General features: G+C 34.1%; 2 long non-coding RNA genes across 4 annotated transcripts in view; one reads left to right on the top strand and one right to left on the bottom strand.

Moving 5' to 3' along the window:
• Positions 1-11,350: 11,350 nt before the first annotated feature.
• The window catches only part of LOC116166656, an 82,966-nt gene continuing 69,895 nt past the window's right edge, over positions 11,351-24,421 (top strand). The window contains exons 1-2 of one of the 3 annotated variants that reach the window (XR_004144373.1): positions 11,351-11,734; positions 17,686-17,753. This is a non-coding gene — a long non-coding RNA (uncharacterized LOC116166656). The remainder of the gene's footprint in view (positions 11,735-17,685; positions 17,754-24,421) is intronic. The other 2 variants (XR_004144372.1, XR_004144371.1) reach the window with 2 other exon arrangements.
• LOC116166658 lies at positions 14,317-17,212 on the bottom strand. The gene is made up of 3 exons (XR_004144374.1): positions 16,977-17,212; positions 16,809-16,843; positions 14,317-14,514 (listed from the first exon to the last, which is right to left on the bottom strand). It is a non-coding gene; the product is annotated as an uncharacterized LOC116166658 (long non-coding RNA).

Here is a 24,421-nt window from a genome sequence, read left to right as displayed (position 1 = left end):
TGGTGTTCTATCCCACGTGTTTATTTCTCATTCCATTTTACATCCTATTTCAACCTTGTCCATTTCAATTTTCCGAAATCCATTTTCTACTATCAGCAACTTTCCTCACTCTTTTCAGTCTTATCTCTACATGTGCAGCTAAGCGAATGTGGTCGCTGAATGTATCAGCTCCGTCCATTGTTCATATTATATCTGATTTTTACCAATATAAAATCTGTTTCCCGAATTGATCTCCTGGTACTTTTCAGATGTAGCACCTTCTTTTATGGTTCTCAAACCATGTGTTCGTAACAATAAAATTATTTTCTTTGCAAAACTCAATCACCTTATCTTCTGTTTGATCCTTTCTCAGAGTCCGTATATTTTCCAACCACCCCGGTAACCTCCTCCTTTTTCACACTGGCATTCCAGTCTCGCTGTCCTTCTTTACTAGTCCAGTAAGAATAGATCAAAAAATGGCAAATAGGGGAACTAAATCATGTACTTATTACTAATTCCTTCGGAAATGTGTAGAAGAAGGTTCCCTGATCAACTTGTAATAAAGTCCCCCCGACTACGGGGTGTGCTAGAGGGGTGAGGGGGGGAGACCGTGATTTTGATGGTCACATTTTAAAGTTTTTTAATTACAATTCGAAAACGGTCCTAGAAAGACATTTCATATAAATACAAGCTCATTAAATTTGCTACAACTTTGATTCTATACACTTTCTTAAAAAACCCACCGTTTTTAAGTTTTTGACCCACCAAAATTGAATATGTGGATTATACACAGCGGTGGGGTTGGGTGAGAGGAGAGGATCGAATGCTCCACCCCATCAAGACTAGCGACTCGCTGCACAACTGGAACTTGATGCGGCCCGAGGTGGGGGTGTCTTAAGACGGGCATCAACTGCACTTCAGCTTGTGGATGTGAAAGTGCGTACTTTAACGGCCAACGGTCCTCGAGGACGGCGATGAAGAAGACAACATCGACATATTCACTTTTTCGGACAGCGAAAATTAGTGTTAGACTTAGAAGGTACTGTTAATATCTGTTACACATTGTATAAAGCACGATCCACTTTCGAATTACTACCTCTCCTTTATGCAGTTACGATGAGGTTTCTTGGAGGGAAAAAACCAGAGGAAATCATGATGTAGGTATTGGTCAGATACTACATTGATATGTAAAATCCACATATGAAAATATTCAACCTTGAAGAGTCAATAACATAAAAACGATGCGTTTTTTCATAATTGTATCCACCCAAAGATATAGCAAATTTAATAAGCTTTCATTTTTATGTACAATGTTTTTTGCTATAGTGTACCTTTTCCACGTTGTAAACCAAAAATATGGGACCTTCAAAGCCCTCTCACTACCCTCCCCCCCTTTAGCACAGCCGGTAGTCGGGGGGACTTTACTTTATGTTGATTAGGGAAACGTCCCTTACACAATTCCGAAGGAACTGGTAATACATGAATTAGTTCCTCTATTTTTCCTATTCTTCCTTTACCTAATTCTTTCGTGCAGTTTTTCTCTATTTCTTCGACATAATCATTTGTCGTCATGTACCTATACCTACCTGGATGACTGTAGCATTGTTCTTGGTATCGCATTTACTTTTATTGCTGGCCCAATTCCATTTTTTCCTTTTTTATCTCTACTAAGTATAATAGAAGGTGAACTGTTCTCCTTTTCTACCCCATCTCACTTCACTGACACCAATAAAGTCGAAATTAGTTCTTAGCATTTTTTCTTTTTAGGTTTTCTAGTTTTTCGCCTTTGGAAAAAGGGTTCTTATATTCAACGTCCCGCATCTAATCCTATTCCTCTCTTTCTTAATTCTTGGTGCACACTTCGTATATTTCTCCTCCCGGAATCTGAGGTGATATTTTACCTTCGTTAGGTATATATTAACTTCCATATGCGAAGTATCGGTTTTTTTATTTCTCATTTCTGCCATCGTCAACTTGGGATATCAACAGAGCTTTAATGCAGTTGTTTCCCGTTGCTTTTTCCATCTTATCCCGTTGGCTTGTTTTGTGTACGTTCCGATTGAAGGAAACCTATTGATTGCAATTTCTTTTTGTGGTTTTAATTTATGTAATTTAATTTCTATTTTTTGTACTTACTGAAGATACACTCTTCTGCATTTAATGTTTAGTGCTTTCTAGCCCTGTTCAACGTATACGTTATTGCGCTTGCCGGATGCTAGAAAGAGATTGGAGTAGTATAGGTACGTTGAACACTGATTTCAGAGGTCTCGTGGTCCTTCGCGAAAAAATACATTGCCGTTTCCCTATGACGCGTTCTACCGGGGACACACTGTATATTTAAAGATGTTAATTTGTTGAGTACGTGTCTCGAGCATTTAATTGTGATTCCACCATTGTGTCCTGAGAAAAGCCGCTATTTGCTAATTTAACACAGCATTGGGATCTCAAATAACTGGAGCAAAATTGCGTCATGCTCTTGTTAGTGTTTGGGGAGGTCGCAGGGTCTATTCCGCATATAAACGAAAAATCGAATAGCAGTTCATCGTAAGGTTACAGACGTGATGATTCTGTATACAGCGTTATATGATCAAAGCTTCATCGCGAATGCGAGGATGTAACTCTCTTCGTGTTATTGGCAGACCTAACCTCCACTGTTGGTAAAACAATGCGTTACCTACTTGAATAGATAATGTTTCTAAAGATGAGAAATGCACTCAATCCCAAATTCTGGAAACGAGCGAGAAGGTTCTGGTGTCCTATAAAGAAAATGTAAAAACCAGTTCCTTAGACACAGTGAGATGCGAAATGTTCACTGAACTGTTAGGGCACGGTGGGGTAATGACCATCAGTTTGAAGATGCATTAGACGAGTGGCAACATTTTGATTATAAGGACTGCTTAGGATATACCACAAGATTTTACCATAACCTATTGAAAAGGAATGAAGAAGGCACAACGATTTTGAAAATTTTCCGTAAAGTTACTATGCGTATTTGTTTGTTGAATACGTTCATATTTACGTATTAGTTATTTAGAAAATAGCATAGCAAGTTAATTAAAAGGTGGGGGTTCCTTCTTGTTCGAAGAACCACATGATTTAGGTATCCCAAGGATCGAGATGTAATTCCTCATCACGTACGCAGTTCACACTTTAAAACACTGTGCTAGTTTGGTAGTTATGAGGATCGGCATACTGTTTCTGCTTTTTCTCTAACCACAGTACATCCAAGAATGAAGAGCTGTTTTTCTTCTTTGTTAAAAAATCATATTGGATAAGGTATCGCCCTTTTTTGATATTCAGTTCTTGGTATATCCTTCCAATGCTTTATGTATAATTGTTCAATCAACATGGAAGGATAACGCAAAGTTATTATGGTAGATAGAGATAGGTACCATATGCAAGCAATTCTATCAGCTCAAAATTGCAGTGGTTATAATTTGCCATGAATATTTCCTTTTTGCAAGTACTTCCAGAAGTTCGGCAGCCCAAAAACAAGTTACGAGGATCAAAATGTGTTCATCTGATTTCTATACACATAGACGTATGTACGTCAAGTGCAAATATGCAAAACAGAAGGTATTGTCATCGTGGGATTCTATTATCTTTTTTGACGTATTAATCTTGATTAAAGGTTGGATAATTGCAATAATTTATTTAAATCTGTTTCAATGACATTTTAAAATAATGGGCATTAGCATGGTTTCCATATTTACACTGAGAGAAAAATCTGTTAGCAGTAATAAAAAAAATTTAATACTATATGTGACTATACAACTTGTTATTCACGATAATTAAATAGAGTTTTCTGTACCTGTTTGATTACAGTCAAATTTTAATTTTATTTGTAATTACATCAATTACCGTAGGTATTTGAAAACCTGGCAACAGACATAAACTTTCTTTAGAGACAATTAAAGGCATTTATTATGAATAATAAACAGTTTAATTAGAATAAGTGTACGTTAAATAACCTTAAATGGGTACGTTACGCTAACAAGCTCCCCAGGTATGATCATGAAATTGATAGAAATGGATAGAGGACACTTTAATAACACGTTTAGAATAAAAAAATTTGCGGAAGAGGGCCTAAATTTTCCACAATCTTAATTAAAAGTTCACCTCATTTTCTGGAAATCTGGTGTTATTTTACGTATATTTTGTAATTCTTAAGTTGGCGAAACTGAAAAATTTTATGTGACAACTCTTTTTCCACTAATAAACACAGGTGACAGTAAATTTGTGTAGGGGGTTATGTTAACTTCTTCGTCTACTAAAATGAAATGTGCTGGATTTAACGTGTATATTAATAGAATGTAATAAAAGTAGTACAACAGGTATAATATACAATACAATTTTAGGTTTTGTTCGACTTAAACACCAAATAAGCGACACTTCCATGTGACTGACATTTTAATAACACCACTTTTTGAAACTTATACAATCTAAACTTGAATGCATCAGGGAAGAAGGATGTCGTAGAGAAGGTTGCATGTGGCAAAAATCGATTTCTTGGTATCGCTCACCGAGAGGGGAAACCCGGGCACTTCCTGCATGTTTCATATGAATCGCTGCTTAGCATCCACCGCCTAATACGTTCGAGAGGGGAAGGAACATCTCTCGCATTTCCCATGGATCGCAGCTACGTTAGCGATCGCCGCTTAACTTGGAACGCCTTTTTCGTATCCATCGCCGCTTAACTTGGAACGCCTTTTTCGTATCGATCGCCGCTTAGCATCCACCGCCTAATACGGTCGAGAGGGGAAGGAACATCTCTCGCATTTTCCATGGATCGCAGCTATGTTAGCGATCGCCGCTTAACTTGGAACGCCTTTTTCGTATCGATCGCCGCTTAACTTGGAACGCCTTTTTCGTATCGATCGCCGCTTAGCATCCACCGCCTAATACGTTCGAGAGGGGAAGGAACATCTCTCGCATTTCCCATGGATCGCAGCTACGTTAGCGATCGCCGCTTAACTTGGAACGCCTTTTTCGTATCCATCGCCGCTTAACTTGGAACGCCTTTTTCGTATCGATCGCCGCTTAGCATCCACCGCCTAATACGGTCGAGAGGGGAAGGAACATCTCTCGCATTTTCCATGGATCGCAGCTATGTTAGCGATCGCCGCTTAACTTGGAACGCCTTTTTCGTATCGATCGCCGCTTAACTTGGAACGCCTTTTTCGTATCGATCGCCGCTTAGCATCCACCGCCTAATACGGTCGAGAGGGGAAGGAACATCTCTCGCATTTTCCATGGATCGCAGCTACGTTAGCGATCGCCGCTTAACTTGGAACGCCTTTTTCGTATCGATCGCCGCTTAACTTGGAACGCCTTTTCCGTATCGATCGCCGCTTAACTTGGAACGCCTTTTTCGTATCGATCGCCGCTTAACTTGGAACGCCTTTTTCGTATCGATCGCCGCTTAACTTGGAACGCCTTTTTCGTATCGATCGCCGCTTAGCATCCACCGCCTAATACGGTCGAGGGGGGAAGGAACATCTCTCGCATTTCCCATGGATCGCAGCTACGTTAGCGATCGCCGCTTAACTTGGAACGCCTTTTTCGTATCCATCGCCGCTTAGCATCCATCGCCTAATACGGTCGAGAGGGGAAGGAACAAAACATGTAGGGAACTGCTTACTACTATTATGATATAATTAAAAACACATGTAGAATACTTGTACATCATTATTTAATGTTTATTATATCCTGAAAAAATAACATAACCTCTTAAGAAATTAAAGTTGGCACCGAGGAATTTTAAGAACACTATAACCAACTTAAAATCAACAATGTAATTTGAATAATATAACCTCACTTACGACGAAATGAAGTGAACTTTGAATGAAGATTGTGGAAAAAGTAAGGCTTCTTCCGCAAATTTTTTAACTGATAACGTGTAATTAAGGTGTCCTCTATCCATTTCTATCAATTTCATGATCATACCTGGGGAGCTTGTTAGCGCAACGTAACCCCTTAAATAGTACACTAAATTGTTGTAAGTATATAATATATTTAGGAAGATTTAACCGCAAAATAACTGTGGGTAGCAAAGCGAGGTGTTGTAGAAACGTAGTTAAATTAGAATGGTTTTTCATTGACTTACTACAGTACATCTTGTTTAATTGTGTTAAAAATCTATTCCTTAACTTAAGGGCAATTGGAATTAGTAATAACGTAATTCACAATGGTATTTATTAGACAAAAATGAAAAACGTACATATTACACTTAAAAACAACAACAATCCTATACCTATCTAACAATAAAAAATGAAAATCAAATGAAAATGCCACTTAGGATACAATTAATAAATTGTGATGTAATATTCATTATTTACAATGATGTACTGATTGACATAAACAATATCTGAAAGCATAATATACTCGGTCGTGTCTGTACGTTACACCTTGAACACATCACGACATAAAATTTGAACAATTTTCATCAGTGAGGGCCAATTGCACCGTCAAAATTAAGTATCCCTTAAAGTTAAGCATAACTTAAATAAAATACCATAGCAACGATTGTCTTAATAATTGTTGCCATAGATTTTAAGTTCGACTTAACTTTAAGCAAGGCTTAATTTTTTTGGTGCAACTGGGTCTCAGTAGCTTAAAAACTTAAAAAATAATTTCGGTAGACAGCAATAGTAGCAAAAATATAACTCTTTCTACTTACCTAAGAAATAGTCGAAATATACATCAAGTCCCCATTTAATAAGTAATGACTTAAATTCGCTCATTTTGGGGTAGGTATGGCGTAAATTTCAGCTCTTGGTACACTAGGTACATATAATAAAACCGAATAAAACTTACACCCGCACAGCACAATGTACCTGCATGCGTATATGAAGAAATTGCTATATACCTACAGCTTTTATGGTCGTCAAAAAACGAACGAAAACGGCTTCTGAAGACGATTGCTACAAGTAGATGTTTACTCGCCATAAATTAGTATTTCATAACGCCAACTAAACTAAACGTTTGTGGCAGTTACAAAAACGTAATTAAACAAGAATATCAAATTCAATGCAACAGTTTTATAACTGCAGCGAAAACGCTATCTGCTGTTATTGTACCTATGAAAATCTACAAGCGTTTAGCAAGTATGTCTAATTGCCCTTATCCACCACTTCTAGAAAATCGATTTTACTTAGCACAGTATATGAGATTATTGTCATAAATTGATAACTAATTGAGGCAAATAAAAAGACATTTATTGTAATTAAAATATTTTCAGGTAGACACTTTGATTATATTATTTCTCTCAGTGTAGTGAGATAAAATGCAAATGTATTGATTTATCTAAACTCTATTTTAAAAGTTTATACTCCTGGTTCTTTGGGAATTATTTTTGTAGATAGCAAAAGGTACCTAGATACTGCTATTTTTGCCGACTAACAGCGAATTTTAAGAATGTCTAACCCAACAACATCTTTGGTCGACCACTAAAGCGGATATATATGAAACTAACAGATACTGGTATGACACAGTCGCTGACCAACTCGAGCCTATCTTATCTGGCCAGAACACAAGTAACAAAATAGTATATAATCCAAATATAGAACAAATGAAACAATAAATGAATTTTAATTATTTTATTTTTATTTTTAGTACATAGGTATAATGCGAAACTTGCAAAAACTTCGTTTCATTAATCAATAACTCATTGAAATCCGCCACTTCGATACTTTCAAGTTACCCATTTCGTATACTTGAATTTGTAACATTCTGTTACGGTCAACCGTATAATGATAACTTTAGTCATTAAGACTTGTATCTTCAACACTAATTAATGTAATTTTGATGGATGAAATCAAATTCTTTGTAATTCTTCTAAATCAGCCCAAATATATGGCATTTAGCTTTGCAGGTGTCGAGATTTCAAAATTTAACGCGTGAACCAAGATAATAATTTCAAAATTTTAGTTTTATACAAAATGGAAACGAAAGCTAGCTAAGAATTAAATATTGTTTATCAGCTATGTTCAATTAGATCATTAAGAAAGGAGATTTTTCGGTGAACTTCTTAAGTGAAATATTTCACATGGCACGCTGCAATTACCTATAGTTAAGATGTCTCATGTTAGCATGCAATTATACACAAAGGAAATAATTATCTACCTTGAAATTTTAATAGATTTTAAACACACAAAGGCTAAATTTATGAACCGTTAATGAAATTAATTTAAGAAAAAACACGTGGCTGCCTATATTCTGAAAATGGTGTCATCGGGTATGGATCTTAATTAAAAATAATTTTTCGTATATAGGTAAGTGATCCTTGTAGCTTTTCTCTATATGTAAAAAGGGCACATTCATATCTCGCAATAAATCAGATAATTAAATAGAAGGTAGGTACCACAATTCCTTATATATTCTTCGAGAAGCGGATGTTCGTTAAAGATAGCTGTACATTGTTTGATGTTATAATTTGTGAGAAACTTGCCATTAACCAAAACTGAAGCGCTTTTTAGAAGATATTGGCATTGTCTGATCGTTTATGAGAAATCACAAATAAAAAATGGCAGCCAGTGGAGCGGTTGAGCTGGGGTCTCACCATCGTACCGATCAATACCTATATTACACGGCTATTATTTTGTCCATAACTGTATTTATTCAACAACAATCAACTCACTGATAACCGCTTAACGCGAGCTGTCAAACTATAATTAATATTAGACGTGACCTAAAATGTTCACTGTCTTCTCTCAATCAAAATTATGTTGCTCATACCTTATTAAATAAATATGTTTTATATCCAAAAAGATATTTCCCATTTTCCAATCATTTCGAAAAATGTTTTGCCCTGTATCTTAGCAACAAAGCACTTTTTGAAAAATCATCAAATAAGGAAAAGTGTGGTATAAGTATAACTAATGAGAAATTCTTCAAGTACAACTCAAATATAGGATAAAAGACAAACACCAGATTACATTGGGTACCTAAGTATTATAAGTAGTAAATATACTACGTTTGAGATATACCAAAGGATATACCTAGATATGAAAATTTAAAAAAAAATTGGAATTATTCCACAAATGTTGAGGTAAAGAAAAATTTTTCTTGAATCTTTATTGAATTCTTTTAAATAGTATAACATAGGTCATTAAAAAGGTTATTTTTTCTCTTTCTTACCTTAATCATGAATAGTGTTAAATGAGAAAATGATGAAGACAAAACTCTGTCAAATGGTCCATATTTCAGAGAATTTATTTCTCACGTAATAGGTACCTACAGTAGTTGTAACGAAACACACCATTATGTATATTGTATTGATGTTATGTCACATTAAACATCAGCTCATTGTTTTTTTGTTAATTTTTAACGCTCTGTTAATTTAACGGTAGGGGTACCTATTTAGATTCCTAAATTTTAAGTGTAGGTAATACATTAGCCATCCAAGCGTATGTTTTTAATTTCCCTGCACTATTTGCTAAAGTCCGAATGTCACCTATGTTCAAAAACCATGTGTCAAAAAAATTGCTTAACCTCAAAATATGTGAAATAATTTCAAATGGAAGCGGTAAAATTTTGGTTCCATCCTTAATAGTCACCATGTATAATAATAGACAAGTACAAACAGTATATAGGGGCCGTTGATTTGATGTAACTATGAACCAATTTTTTGCCTTGGTTCCCTATTTGCCTTTAATAGATAATACCAGAGATGATAGGTAGTATGACTACGTAACTTATGGATGTAGGTACAATATTCTTATAAAAGGTAGGTACCTACTTCAAAATGGAACTCTATAGAATAAACGTGGGTGCTTACTGCTTAATCTATATACCTAATTTTACATTTAAATGAACGGAAGTAAGTAAATATACCTAAGTAAAAAATTACACTGGGCGTTTAAACTAACGGTACCAAATATTTTGAAGCAAACGCAAATCTTAAATTGTGTGTTAAAAATTAGATTGACCATCTGAAGTACCTACTTCCGCTTTCTCGTAGGCAAACGTGTTTTATTTACAATTTAATTTACAGTGATTAGGTACTTATATAAAAGCCATCCAATTATAGCAGAACGTTACCCACTCATAGGTAAAAAGTGGTCTACGCCACTGACTCCCCATTACAACGATTCTTTGTTTGAATTTGATTGGTTTTCAAAATATGCGTCACGGTTTGTTCTTTTAAACAAACTAAGACTTTCCCAAGCTTCTTCGCCGAAAAAGGGAGATGCATTTTGATATTTAAGAAACTCTTAGTAAGAGTAGATCAACTGTAACTGATTTAATATCCGGTTGTAGACGAACACTTTTAAATTTCCTTGCACGTGGTCAATAATTTTAAAAGTTTGGAAGAGTTTGCGCGACTAGTATCGATCACCAATTAGTTCCGCGTTGTCCCGAGTGGCGGGGAGCGGCGCTATACAAATTAGCAGGCATCAATTTAAAAGTCCGACCATAAAAAAGGGTTACAATAATAAAGAGATTTGAAACGTGATTGGATGGAACTGCACTTAATTTATTTAAATTAGGGAGGTAAATAATTTTACAATGAAGGTATAAACACAAGAATAGGTAGGTATGTGAAATTAAAGACACATTAACACCTACCTCTATTCCTATTGGCGGCATTTATTCCAGGGTCAATAGAATCCGGCTTCCAAATCATTTTGTAATTGACAACTCCTGGTGGCCATCATGGATTTTTACCTGTCTCGAATGATTTAAATGTTACCAAACACGCCCCTGGTGAATGTAGAATTTAGGTTGTCTTTTTAGTATAGTATGAATATACAGTGTACTTCATCACGGTAAATTTTATAGTAAGTGTTTATTCCATATCAATTATACATTGCCTAGGTTAGTAATTTAATGAGGAGCAATCTGTAGGTAAAGTGAAAGGCTCATTTAAATCATGGACGTACAGTAGGTACTTAATTGTGTAGGTAATTAAAGGTAATAGGGTTTGCAATAAAAGTGTAAAATAATACTCACATTGCCGTTTAGGGTATTTAAAGGGAATGCTTTTATTACAAGTGCACCAGTACTTATAAGAAGTCTACTCACCGTTAAGTATGTTAGCGTTACTGTATACAATAGTTAATATAAAGGTCAATGTAATAATTAAAGCCTAATGCTACCCTGGGTGGCATAATTGATTCAATTACGTATGCATGAACTATAACACGTAGGCGTTTTTTACCTCACATCATAAAATGCCACTTCACCTTCAAGATATACTCCCTAGTATGTACACGTCTCAAAACGTAATTTGGTAAGCTTAATATAAGACTATTTCATAAATTACGCGCAGTCTTGGTGGTTTTAATATGCCCTCGGCTTATTTCCATATTACATACCTATGGGTAAAAATATACAAACATCTCTAGGCATACAAAAGCTTGTTAAATTTCGTTTTGGCTGCGCGGTGAATAAATAAAACGCAAACTTTCATATTTATTAACAACAAATTACCAGGGAGATACATAAAAAAATGAGTTTTATCGACAGATCCTATAATTCTAGCTGATTTATTAATTATCGATTCAGGAAGGCCTTCATGTTTCATTATCAAATACGCCTACTCTTCTAATCATTCCCGCTGCTATACAATAGCTTATTTCCACGGTTATTTAAAGTGTAACTCAATGATTTTATTTATCAAATCTTCGATAAGGCTCGATAATTATTGCAATTTATAAAACCTATAAAATGACAAACAATGGTCTTTACACGCTGCAGTACGCTATAGTTCGTTTGCGAAGTAAGACCATTCTTCGTGTTTTTCAGCGTGAAGGTAAGCGCTTCTCTTCATAATTTGACCTGAAATTAGAAATGTAAATGTTAGATTTTGCGTTTTGCTGCTATTGCTTGTTTGGAGGTTGCCGCACTATATATAAATTGACCATTCAAGGGACTCGATCGGAAATGGTTACGATCTTATCGCTTTCAGTACTCTAGGAAATTGATATTTCTTTATTTTTCATTAATTTAATTCAACATTTACGAAGAAGTATTGGATGTCCCGTGAATTACCTATACTGTTGATGGAGCCGAGTTTTAATATTACCTATTCTGAAGTTTCCATTAGCGCCACTAAATTTTAACCTCAAAGATGCACGAAACTCTCAACAAGTATACCTAACCGATGTGGGCCTATTACACAGCTTTTGGTATATGTACTTCATTTTTAAAAGGGTTCTTGATATGTAAAGAACTCACATTTGCAAACAATGAAAGCCTTTCATTTTGGGAAAGCTGAAACGTAGATTTAGTCCCTAGCGTACTATTTTTGGTTTTAGATTGACCTAAACCCTCGTCTATTTTTTACTTTGACTTTTCATTCTCCAATTTCGGTATGCTTTACTTGAAGGTGAGCCAAAGGTTTATACCTATCGGTAAACGTATTTTATTTTGACTTGCCATGAAGACTCCGAATATTATTACAGTTTCCTTTAAGTAGGTCAACGTATGCCAATTCTATCTTACTGCAATCACTTCAAATGCAAAGTGGAAAATGTCTGCATCAATAAGGAAATTGAGATTTTAATTAAAATTTTTCAACATTAGAGCGTAAAATTAAACCCTTCTTACCACATCAGTTAGGGCTTAGATCTCACTTTTAATAAAGGTAAAACAGCCTTCAAGTATTCTAAATTGGTCTTTCATTGCAAATTCGAGTCACTCTTTAATTTTCTTGCAGAAGACAACCCAAATTGTACTACGTGGGTAGCTACTTCCAAAATAACTCTAAAGGTTTCAGTTACCTTACTAGGTACCTTTGTTCTTCATATTTTATGTAGATATCGATATATCTATCTCAAATTTACAATTTTAACGGCTCGCAATTTTCTTACACTTTCATAAAATTTACAGCACGTATACCCCATTTTAACAGAATAGGTACCACACATTTGAATGACGAATTTTAATTGCGTATTCTGCATAACTTAAGCTCAAACGGTTTATAAGATTACATTAAGGAGTAGATCACCCTTTCGTTTGACGTATTATTGTACTGTACGGAACGAACGCAAAATTGACGCTCCCACAGTGATAAAAAACAACTCCCGTTATACAAGAGCTAGAAAGTCTTATCTCTTTATATGGCTAACTTTATTATTGAGCTCCAAATGCGGTTAAATTAGGAAAGTTGGGCAGAACAAGTGCACGATCTTTTCAAGTTTCGCTTCAATTTGAAATTATTTGAAGCAATCTACGTCGCACCAGACACATTAAGTATATTTCACAATCTTTCATTCGATTGTGTTCTCTTATATACTTGAAGTAGATACCTAAGAATTCATAAGATGCACAACGTAAACTGTTCTTTTCATGACCAGCATAAATATAGACGCTTTTAATTTAATCAAATGGCAAATATCGACTTAATTTTGAAATGTCGACATCAATTTCGTAGATGCACTTGAAAATAGACGTGACAGATATTATTCATTTTTCATCTGGAGTATTTCGTTAAAACAGCTCGACATGCAAAATTTGAGGACGTAAATGAAGTATTCCATCCACCAGCCAGTCTTATAAATATTCAATTTATATTCTAAACACCGCGACTTCGTAGATATTGGTGTATATAGCTACGGAATTCCATAAGAGAATGTGACACTACACAAGAATTGTTTAATTTTGAAATAAATCATTTTTGTCGGCAAGCTTTCTTGACTACTAATTAGACGAGTGACAATAATGGGGTGTTCTACGTATAGCTTTAGTTATGAGTTATAGTGAAAACGAAGGATATTTCAATTCTCAAATATATTGCCTTCAACTTCCTATGGTATCCTACTTGTGAATGGTAATGAAGAAGATTGGGTAGAGGTAGAAGTTAGAATTGATTGGTAATCTTTTATTTTAATCCTTATTTAATTCAAAAGGTTTATTTTCTAATGAAATAAAAAAAATTGATTGAAATCATTATCTTGGTGTATGTATAGATACCGAACAATGTTATGGTATTAAAGTTTAATTTTATGTGTTTTACTTTTGTCAAAACTTTGGAAGTTGTAATTTCGTCTGCAACATAATTTTAATATTTTAATAGTTGTATTAAGTTTTTAAACGTCAATTTTAATTTAAACAACATTTCAGTTTTTGGAAATTTCCGCGTGGCATGCCGTGCCATAATTTTTATTGGCTGTTATACTAAAGTAATATTATTAATTAAAAATTGAAAAACACATTAAGGATTGAGCAAAGGTAAATTATTTTTCATTTCACAAGTAAATCAATTTACTGACTAAAAACTATATTAATAACAGAAATACTGAAAAATGTCAAGTTAAATTGAAGAATCTTACATCAAGAGTCACGAAATATGCAGTCAAAAAAGAAAAAAAAAAGTGCAATCCTGTACCACAAATACTTGCCTCATTTTTCTCTATAATTTTAATTCCATTGCCATGTACTTCTAACCCTGCTGTGCCTACTTCCATTATTAAGATTGAAAGAACGATTCTTCTTTACCTTGCTTCCCTCCTCAATTAAAGGTATCGTTGTTTATGACTTTGTAAGACTCCATTTTCTGTATGATACCTAATCATACGAGTTGCTCTAAACCTGCAAGTAGGTAAATTGGCAAATAACGGTTAAGTCATCCAGGTAATGGATATAACTTCAAATAATGTATTTCATAAACAACAGCGGCCTAAGGTTTGATCCTGCAGGGACCCCCTAATTTATCAGTATGTTCTCGCCTTAAATTTCCCGGGAAACATCGGACTACAGTCATAGTGGATTCCACGGTAGCTTTGAGGGGCACGGGGGTTCCCTCGTTAATTATTATATAATTTAATATAATATAAATCAATTTATATAATTATTATTTTTTATTTTTATATTAAAATAGCTACCTATATAATTTGGCTGGTTCCAAATAACGGTCAGTTTAACAAGCGTGACAACTTAACCAAAAACATTTCTAAGTTTGTGTAGATTACAGCAAACTGCAGTGTTGCCAATGGCCTCAAAATATACCTACCTATTTTAGCTGCGAGAAATATTACCTTATATACATAGCAGTCAATGCATCTTATTTTAATGGAGTGTTCGACTTGGTAAAATACCTATAGGTATGTCACAAATTGGTATAGAAATACCCATCTTCTCTCTACAAAAATATACATTAATGAACGTTCGTGACAAATGTCATTCATTTAATATGCGTTTTTAAAAGGTGAATCGCATTTCGCACAAATAAAGCAATTTTTTATTGCTTTTAAACTTTGCTAATCAACTCAGACATGTTGCAACAATCTTACAGACTTGGGGGAGAACGTGAATGTGAATGCTGCAGGTATTCGTCGTCACGTCAATAAAACCCTTGAAGAATCCTTAGATTAGATTAGAATCCTTAAAAGATTAAAATGACTGCAACACCAAAATAATGCATCAACGAATAAAACGGATTTCAATTTTAGTTTATCGCTTATCACAGATCATTGATGAAGAATAACAAATATGCACGTAAATTTCTCCTTGTTCGTAATGTGATTACCTATACCTACATCTAAAATACATCGATACTTTCGTATTATGAAGACTTTATCATATCGTGTCATTTAAGTTGACCTTTTCCATTAATATTAATACATCTGAAACGTTATATAACCTTCAACCGTCTATTGCCAACTAAAGATTTTTCACGCTTTACCCTGCGCTTTACATTTACCAGGAGCGGTTTGAAATAAATTTGTGTAAATCTGCACATAAATCGTAGGTACAAAACCAGTTGCCAAATTCTTGACAGCACTCCTTTAGATCAAAACATATAGGTACCTATACTTAAAAAAAACATGTTTGAAAGTGTTACCACTTCCATGCCTAATGTACTAATGTGTTTGAGATTTTTTGTAACAAACCCTAGCAAAATTTTTGAAAGTTGTATAATTTAACAAAAATTTGCTATTGAAAAAAAGTTCGGTTCCGTTGCGACGCTCCTGCTCAATTTTAAACTCGTGGTTAAATATGACGATGTAAACGACCATTAGATTTGGTAGGCAAATTTAACTACTTAATTATATAATAAACACATGGGTAGGTATACCTTCATTAGCTCTCCTAAGTTTGCGCCCTAATGCCAATTAATTATGGTACGTAGGTACTGCAACATTTCATCCACCTTAACTTCTTTGCTAATAGAGAATTGGTTCTCATGATCTTATTCAAAACTAGTTTTCTTAGCTATTTCTTTTCCATAAGCGCAGAAATTTGTAAGATAATTGTTACTTTCACTTGCGTTGTAAAGCTTTTAGATGGATATTTTAGACGAAACGTTTACTAGACGACAATTATTGGCTGAAATTGTTATGAATGCAATTCACTTTACGGCTGCAGTCCGCAATTGCAATTACTTCCGGCGTAATTGGTAGAAATCGACGAGAAATACCAGAAACTTACTATTAGATAGGTAGCTATTTACGAGTATACTGCCTACCTATACTACTATATAGGTAAGTACGTACCTACCCATAATTGCATCGGCATGAATAGGTCATGACATCTGAATTAATAAACTTTTCAGAGTAGGTAGACCACAAGGTTGGAAATATAGGTAGCAAATCAATAGCATTTTCGAGATTTAATTTTGTTGATAGGGCACCTATCTATCGGCCTAGTAAATATGTTACCTATCTAAATATCGGATCACGAGTTTGTAAAAGAAATTCTCTATACTTATTCATTCTACATGACTGGGAACTTGAATCGTTCTTTATGTGCAACTGATACCAGCACCACTTGCATTTTAATGATGATATTAACATAACATGTAATATAATTTATTTTATTATTAAATATATATTATGCAAATATTTAATACCTAAAAGTAAAAATGGTTTTAACTTTTTTCTTACCATATTTTTTGCTGAAAGGTATAATTACTGGATACCTGCAAATTATAAAAAGATTGTAACCGTTTATAAATTACAATTAATTAATGGGAATATATAAAAGTGGCTTTATACCTATCGATTAAATGACATGCTAAAATATCTTAGTGGAACAATTACGAAATGCCTCACCGTTAAAGCATCACAAGGATTATAGATGAATCACAATACTGCAATTACATAAGATGTACCAACGTTAAGTACCTTCTTATCTAGGTTCTAACAAACAGCAATTAAGTAAATGTGCAACCAAAATGGCGTTGCATCATACAAATAGTTCGGCTGTATAGATCGGAACCTGCATTCTCTGGTATGATAGCGCATGTCCTTAAAGCCCAATGCGCGCCTGGGCAAAGCTCCGTCCCGACTTTCATGTCGCAGTCATTATCGTTGAACCGCCCCATTGCTTCTGTAACATACGACGGACAAACTTTGAATTCCTGCAAATAAATGAGTATTTAGCTAAAGCTCTCTGGATGCCCAAGTGCAGATAAACTTCGTGTGTTATTAAGATTATAATCTTATTTATACTCATAGAAACCCACACGGCACTCATTAATATCGGTCACAATTTTGCATCAGAACGAAATTAACAGACATTATAATGAAAATAAGGTATTTTTTTATTATTCCCAAATGCATACACTATACGCGACAGGTAATTTGAGATATAAAGTAATCCGCCGTCAGTAACAAGTTGTCTTATGGCATTCTCGCGCCGTTAATTTCCAATAAAATCAAATTTTTGTTATTAAATTCTAGCTAACAGATGCACCATCCGCGACAATAACATTAAAAATGTTGATTCTTTTTAACTACATCTTTTTGTTTTTCTTTGCAGATGGCGACTACAGGGTTTGATCCTCCTTGATAATTAAACTAATTCTGTATGCAAAGAAGATAATACAGGTGGGTGTAAAATTATTTCCCTTCTATTGTGTATAATGTACGTTTAGTACGCGACATTTTAAAAGATCAAGCTTGTTTAATTTATTTAAGTTGTTTTCTTCTATACGCTTTAGAACGGGGTTTTAGCTTATTTAAATAAAATACATATAAAATGTTCACAGTATCGCATCCAAATAAATATACGATAGCATTATCTTACCCACTTACTGCTTAGTTCAATTACCAAAAGAATTGCTAAGATATTCTCTTATTATTGTAAATAAATAAAGAGCCAAGACATAATATTTTTATTATTGTACGAACAGCATAAAAACTAGACCACATAAATTTTAGTTTCCTACATTGGCCACGTCACACAGATATGTCCTCGCCGCCAATTCCTTCAGAGTACGTGATCCCAGTCGGGTCAGGTTGTCCTGACTAAAAGACTTTTGGACGTTTACGTTGTATATGAGGGCCATACAAACCGACGGGTGCATTACGTATATATAAAATTACATTGAGCTCGGTCTTCTATATTGGATATCTTGCTTCAAATACACCTTTATAATGCCATGCCGGCGTATGTATTGATATGATCCAGGTACGTCTCCCTTCTTGCTGTATAAAGATCCTTACAATAATGTTTCCTTCCCACTGAAAATCATACAGACATGTTATTTGGTCTCGAAGCTCCAGGGACCTATAGGGAGAATGCATTTTGTTTTATTTTTCTATTCACTCCGGTAGGATTTTTTTGTAGATACCCACTTTATTTTTCCGTTTTCATTTAAGGCGCATATTGCCTTTATTACACTTCAATTCATAAAACCTAAAAATTTTCGTCGATAATTAATCTTTTATTATTCCATTTACTTTCAAAGTTTAGGTCACGTTTCCTTTAAACTTAAGGATAGAAGGCATAATTAATGCAAATACTTATTTCATAAGGACGAATTTTTTTCCTTTCTTTTAATATTTTTTCTTAAGCTTTTAGAGTAATTAATTTTATTGGGTCTGTATAATTCCATTTTATACAATTTCCTTTCGTAAATTCTCTGCAATTAGCTACATATACCCGATTCGTGAACTTGTGCACTGCACTCGGTTTATATTAAAACGGACATTTATATTCCACTTGCACTCAAGAGAAAATAAAATATCTTCGATTTTCAAGTAAAGTTTTTCGTTGATTCTTTGAGCAGAAAACATTAATTGAAAATAGCTAACCTCAATCTTGTTGACGCGAAGTTACATCATTTATGTGTAATAGATATATTTTACTTACTGTGTAGCTAAAAATAACTGCTTTGTCTATTTAAAGAATATTATTTGTGTTATCTTTTTATTTTTGTGGTTGTTCAAATTGCGGGTTTACTTACTATCAGCTGTAATTTATGAAACACATTGCGCGCCAATTTCATAACAATTTTTAGCGATAGGGATTATTGCCAAATATTTATTAACAGATCCTTATACTGGTCTTAAGCTGGAAATTAAATAGCCTCTGTTCCCAAAACTTTGCATGATTACTTAATTGAGGACAAACATAAGGGTTTCAAGAGTGCCCTCTTTTAGTACAAGGTTCATATAGTAATTTTGTTTTAATATTGAAATAATTAAGAATCGGTCTTCGGTCTTTAATTTATAATAGAAACTTCAAAATTTTTTGACCTACTGTGAAATATGTAACCTAGTGACAGTTCGCAACCTTAGGGTGTCTCCGTAAGTCCTACTAAGATAGTAATGTAGGCATCATGAGCGGGTACACTTAATCTAAAAAGATAGCATAAGTTTCTTTTCAAAAATAACAAATATTATATAAAAATATTTAATAATATTTAAAAAATCAATTCAAAAAAATGCAAAAATGTTAAAAACATTAAAAAACTTTTGAATTTTTAAAATTTGCTTATATCTTTTTTTCAAATTTGGTTGATAAAAATGTTTAACTTTTTCTAGTGTTCTATTTTTGAAAAAAAATTATTATCCATTTAAGAAAATGAGGTTAGGATCGATAACTTTTTAACCTGGCCACTTATAATTATTTTGACCGAAAAGATTATTCAAAAATCGTAATGAAATGTTTGTAATAAACATTTTTCTGTATCTCTTTTAACTAAGGAAATATATGGTCATTCTCGAATTTACAATTCCTTTCCCCCGTACGTGTTAAGCGATCGTAGTTCTTTACATTTTGATTTTACTGTTTAAAGTTTTATCCAAAAAGAGCACATGACGCCTATATATTACTTTTTTGATAGCACTAACAATTTTAGAGACACCCTGTGCAAGTGTCGAAAAGGACACACTGTAGGTACATTTTTCGTTACATACTGATTAGTGATTATACAAGTTGCGATTTAAAAAAAACGCCGTAATTTGTACTATCAATAGTTTTTGTCCAAATTGAATGGAATTTGGCTACTGTAGATAGCGGTTGCTTTAAACGGCGTGTTCACTTGTTTTTTGTAATTTCCGGTTTGATCTAAAATGATAACTTTTGAATTTTATAGTGGGAATCCCTATATATTGTCACATACATATTTCGAAAAAAATAAAATGACAAAATTTGGGATACCTATGAGGTATCATTATATTCAGATTGTAGACAGTCATATTTAAAATTCAAAGATTGTCATTTCCAGTGAAACCGATGATAATAATGAATAATCGATCAAAAGGAATCATTTAAAAGATTGTAAAGATGGCCGCTCTTTCGGTTGTATCAGAACGATACCGGAACTTTCTTATTTCAAATGGCACTATCATTTCTGATGGCAGTTTCGAATTCCTCATAACAAATCAGTATGACTTTGTCAATATGATGCTATGTTTAAGTGACATGGTTTCGAAGTTATTTGACATTTTTGACATTTTTTGACGGTTGCAGAGGTTCAGTAAATTAGCTATCACTGCTGCCTGACAATCTTAGGAAATTTGTTTTTTTCAGAATGAACACGCTTTCAAATGGTGTTGGTCTGATTTTCAATTATGAGATTCGAAAATAATACGAATAAGCGTTCAAAGTTGACAATCCGTTTTTGGTCAAAAACTCGAAATTCTCAAATGGAAACCATATCTTAACCTTACAATGGTCACAACTTTACCTAATATTGTCTGTTTTATCGACTTTTATCGAAATATTTGATGCTTAATATACTTACCTATCCCTGTGGTGACATTTTTGGTTAATAATGAATATAAATGCAGACAAGATACGATTTTCAGTTATACGAGGCACAAGTGGACAGACGGACGGACGGACGGACGTGCAAAACCTAGGGAAAAACTATCACATGAGGGAAATTTCTTTCGAAAAATTCCCCTAAAAAGAAGTTCTACTCAAGTCCAATCATAACTACGTACATTCTGCAAGTTCGCTTTTTAATGAATTGGTTTCAATCGAATTCTAGAAGTTCAAGGATCAGCGTTATTGAATATGAGCCGGATTAAAAGTCGTGCTTCCGAATGGGCGCTTAGTGTCAAAAAATTTCTCTACTGAAAATCGTATGCGATTTCTTCGTATCTTTTTGATTCTGGTCTCGTTTGCTAGTACTCATCTATTTTTTTTCCATCCTTATTACTGCATTTTAAGTTTACCTAGTATGGTGATTCAAATAAAGTTGATTTCGGTTCTACCATCTCAAAAAGGTATACATACATTTTTTTGCGATTTTGATGCAAACATAAAAGAAGCATGATACAAAAAATCGTATATAGTTATATACGATCTTTAGGAGAATGTTTTGAAATTCCACACGCGTGGAAATCGGCGCAGGTTTGAGTTCGCGGTCACTTTTCGTTCTCGAGGTAGACGAGGGCCATACGGACAGACAAAACATAAAAAAATTAAATTGGTAGTTACTCGTAATTTATTGACAAATACCTAACCAAACATAACTCCCGTGTCTCACCACAGGAATCTAAATAGAGAGTTGATGTTGGTGTAAAATTTACACGCTTGGCGTCGGATAACCCAGTTAGTTTTCCTAAGAATTATATGAATCCCAATCAGGATTTTTTAGTTTTTTTATTTTCCAAATGGACGGTTTTGACTAAAACAATATTATACAAAACGTTTAATAGGTATTATTGATGGTTTGTATGATGTATACCAGAAAGTTACTTTTTCCGTATGGGGATCAATTTGCATTTTCAGATTTTTTAAAAGTAAACTCTGGTTTTCTATTATGATTTGGATAAAATGCTAAAATTAATTAAAGTTTATAAAGGAGAACAAATAATTTGTGAATTACCTAACCTGTAAATGCAAATTATTATTATTCCTAATTAAAACACAAAAGTAAAAACTTCTCCACTATAAAATAAAGGTGATTAAAAAATCCAAAAATACAATTTGGTCATCATAAAAAACAAAGTCATTTGCTTTGCAATTGCACTCTCAAATTTAGAACCAAATCATTAACCCCTAAAAAGAGCCATGGCCCATGGTACGGTTAGTTTGAATTTTGATGTCAACTTTAGCAACTTTACTCCAAGTTAGGTAACGTAAAGGCCGGTCCAGACGCTACGTTTTGCACAACGTTTTGTCTGCACAGTTCAACACGTTGCAGATAAAACTTTGCGTGTGGATAGGAAAAATGCGCAGTTTTGAAATCAGCGCGAAGACGGTGCAGTTGCAGTGATAACTGAGTTAGAGAGCATAGATATCCTTAAACTGCGCGGACAAGCCGGCGCAGTGTAGACGGTAGCTCCGTTTTCCTATTTTGTTGACAGCATGCAAAAATTGACCAGAGTAGTACCTCCTCCATGACGATGCCAAAAACTGGGCGAAATATACAGATATCTCTGCACCATGTGGACGCTCTAAAATTGCAACGTAAGACTGCACGGGACAAAACGTTGTGCAAACGTAGCGTCTGGACTGGCCTTAACAACGCCATAGTGTCGCGTGTTAACAGGAAAAGGAATGGTCGAGCGAGAGGATTTGGTGTGTGAATCACCAAGCGTATACCTACATGTGTTTATCGCTTCGTAATGTCTAGGCATCTACTGAAGCCGACTATAAAATAAATAAACTTTTTAAAGTTTTTTTAATGCGATAATCTAAGAAATTTTACATTCAATACGTAGGAAAACAAACCTTGATCCATTCGGTTCAAAGTTCAGTTCGGAAAGTGACCCGACTCTCGAACGAAAGTGCATTACTATTTTTTTAACCAAACTTACGATCGACTCGAACTTACCTCGAAACATTGTTCTAAGGTACCTATATATGTATCTATTAACAAATGTTAATAATGGACCTTTAAAAAGGGATGATGTTCGCTCCTAAAATTAAGAATTAGACCAATACTATACTACCCGTAATGCATAGGGTGGTCCACAGTTTTCGAGCATTTCTATAGGTATGTAGGTACCTACTGTGTGTGACCAGGTAATAATTACATACATTTTACCAAAATGAATGCCAATATCTTAGTAAATTAGATTGTTTATATAAACCGTTACACATATTGGATGTACTAAAGCCACTATTTTTTATTCCGTCTGAAGCATTGACAATAGGTAACTTAGATCTTCTAAAGTTAAATTAACTTTACCTGTGAGAGAGGTAACAAATTTGTAATTTTCGTTCAGCCATTTTCGGTTTAACCAATAAGTGTGCAATTATAGTAAAAACATAAACACGGAATTTCGAAGAGTGTTAAACTGATTATATCAAATTGAAGGGATGAAATGCAGATGTGCCCTGTCATTTTTATGTTACCAATTTCACCCTTCATCAGATTAGACAGACATTTTTGTTGGTAATTCGTACGTACCGTAAGTGAAGATTTCTGTAACCACCACACACATGAGTGGCATTTTCAAGAGAAACGAGCTCGTCTAACTAAATCCAATTATAGGTATTACCGCGTAACGCTTGAGTGACATACCTAAGTACATGAACGTATTGGGATTATTGCTGCATCCATTCCAATTTGCATTTGTTAATTGCGATCATTACATGACATTTACAATTAATTAACTTGTGGCTATAAACTTTATGACTCGCACCTAGATCGTATTTACTTAAGAAATGCCACCGCAGAACTGAATTAATTACCTAAATAATGCACGAGCGTTGTTAAATAATTCTGATAAATAAAAACGCTTTGCAGTATACGGAATAATGAAGGTCATTATTAAAAGACCGAAGTTTCTCTTTTACAACCATATGATGCAGAGAAACTTATTTTTTTCTCAAGCAACGGGAGGGTCATGCATTTTTCGCACAAATAAAGCCATAGGTATATTAATACTGACCGTTCAATATGTAAATCTACCATCAGTTTCGTACTTCTACGGGGTGGACCGCTGCAATAAATAATCCTTAAGATGAAGGAATTATAATATTAAACAGGTTGCATGTGCAGTGAAAGAGTTTTAAGTTAATAAAGCAATAATTATGAATTCCAAAATGGCTAATGCGCGGTTTCCCCAGTTAATTATAATAATAAAAATGTATAATATATGACTAAATTAAATGCAAGAATATTTCCATGGCTTTACTATCAATTTATTTTTCATTTATTAATAAACTTTTTTGGTAAACTACATCAGTCACATGATGCTAACTGTGTCGTTAATTTTCATAAGCATAACACATGCAAATTCAGTTTTTCCCATTATGAGGTACGCACACATTATTTTCGAGTACCTACCGCCGTGATGGGGATCTA

This window comes from Photinus pyralis, unplaced genomic scaffold (assembly GCF_008802855.1).
Source record: "Photinus pyralis isolate 1611_PpyrPB1 unplaced genomic scaffold, Ppyr1.3 Ppyr1.4_LG3b, whole genome shotgun sequence".
Lineage (NCBI taxonomy): Eukaryota > Metazoa > Arthropoda > Insecta > Coleoptera > Lampyridae > Photinus > Photinus pyralis.
The sequence above is the reverse complement of the archived record's forward strand: the minus strand, read 5'-3'. Positions and strand labels throughout refer to the sequence as shown.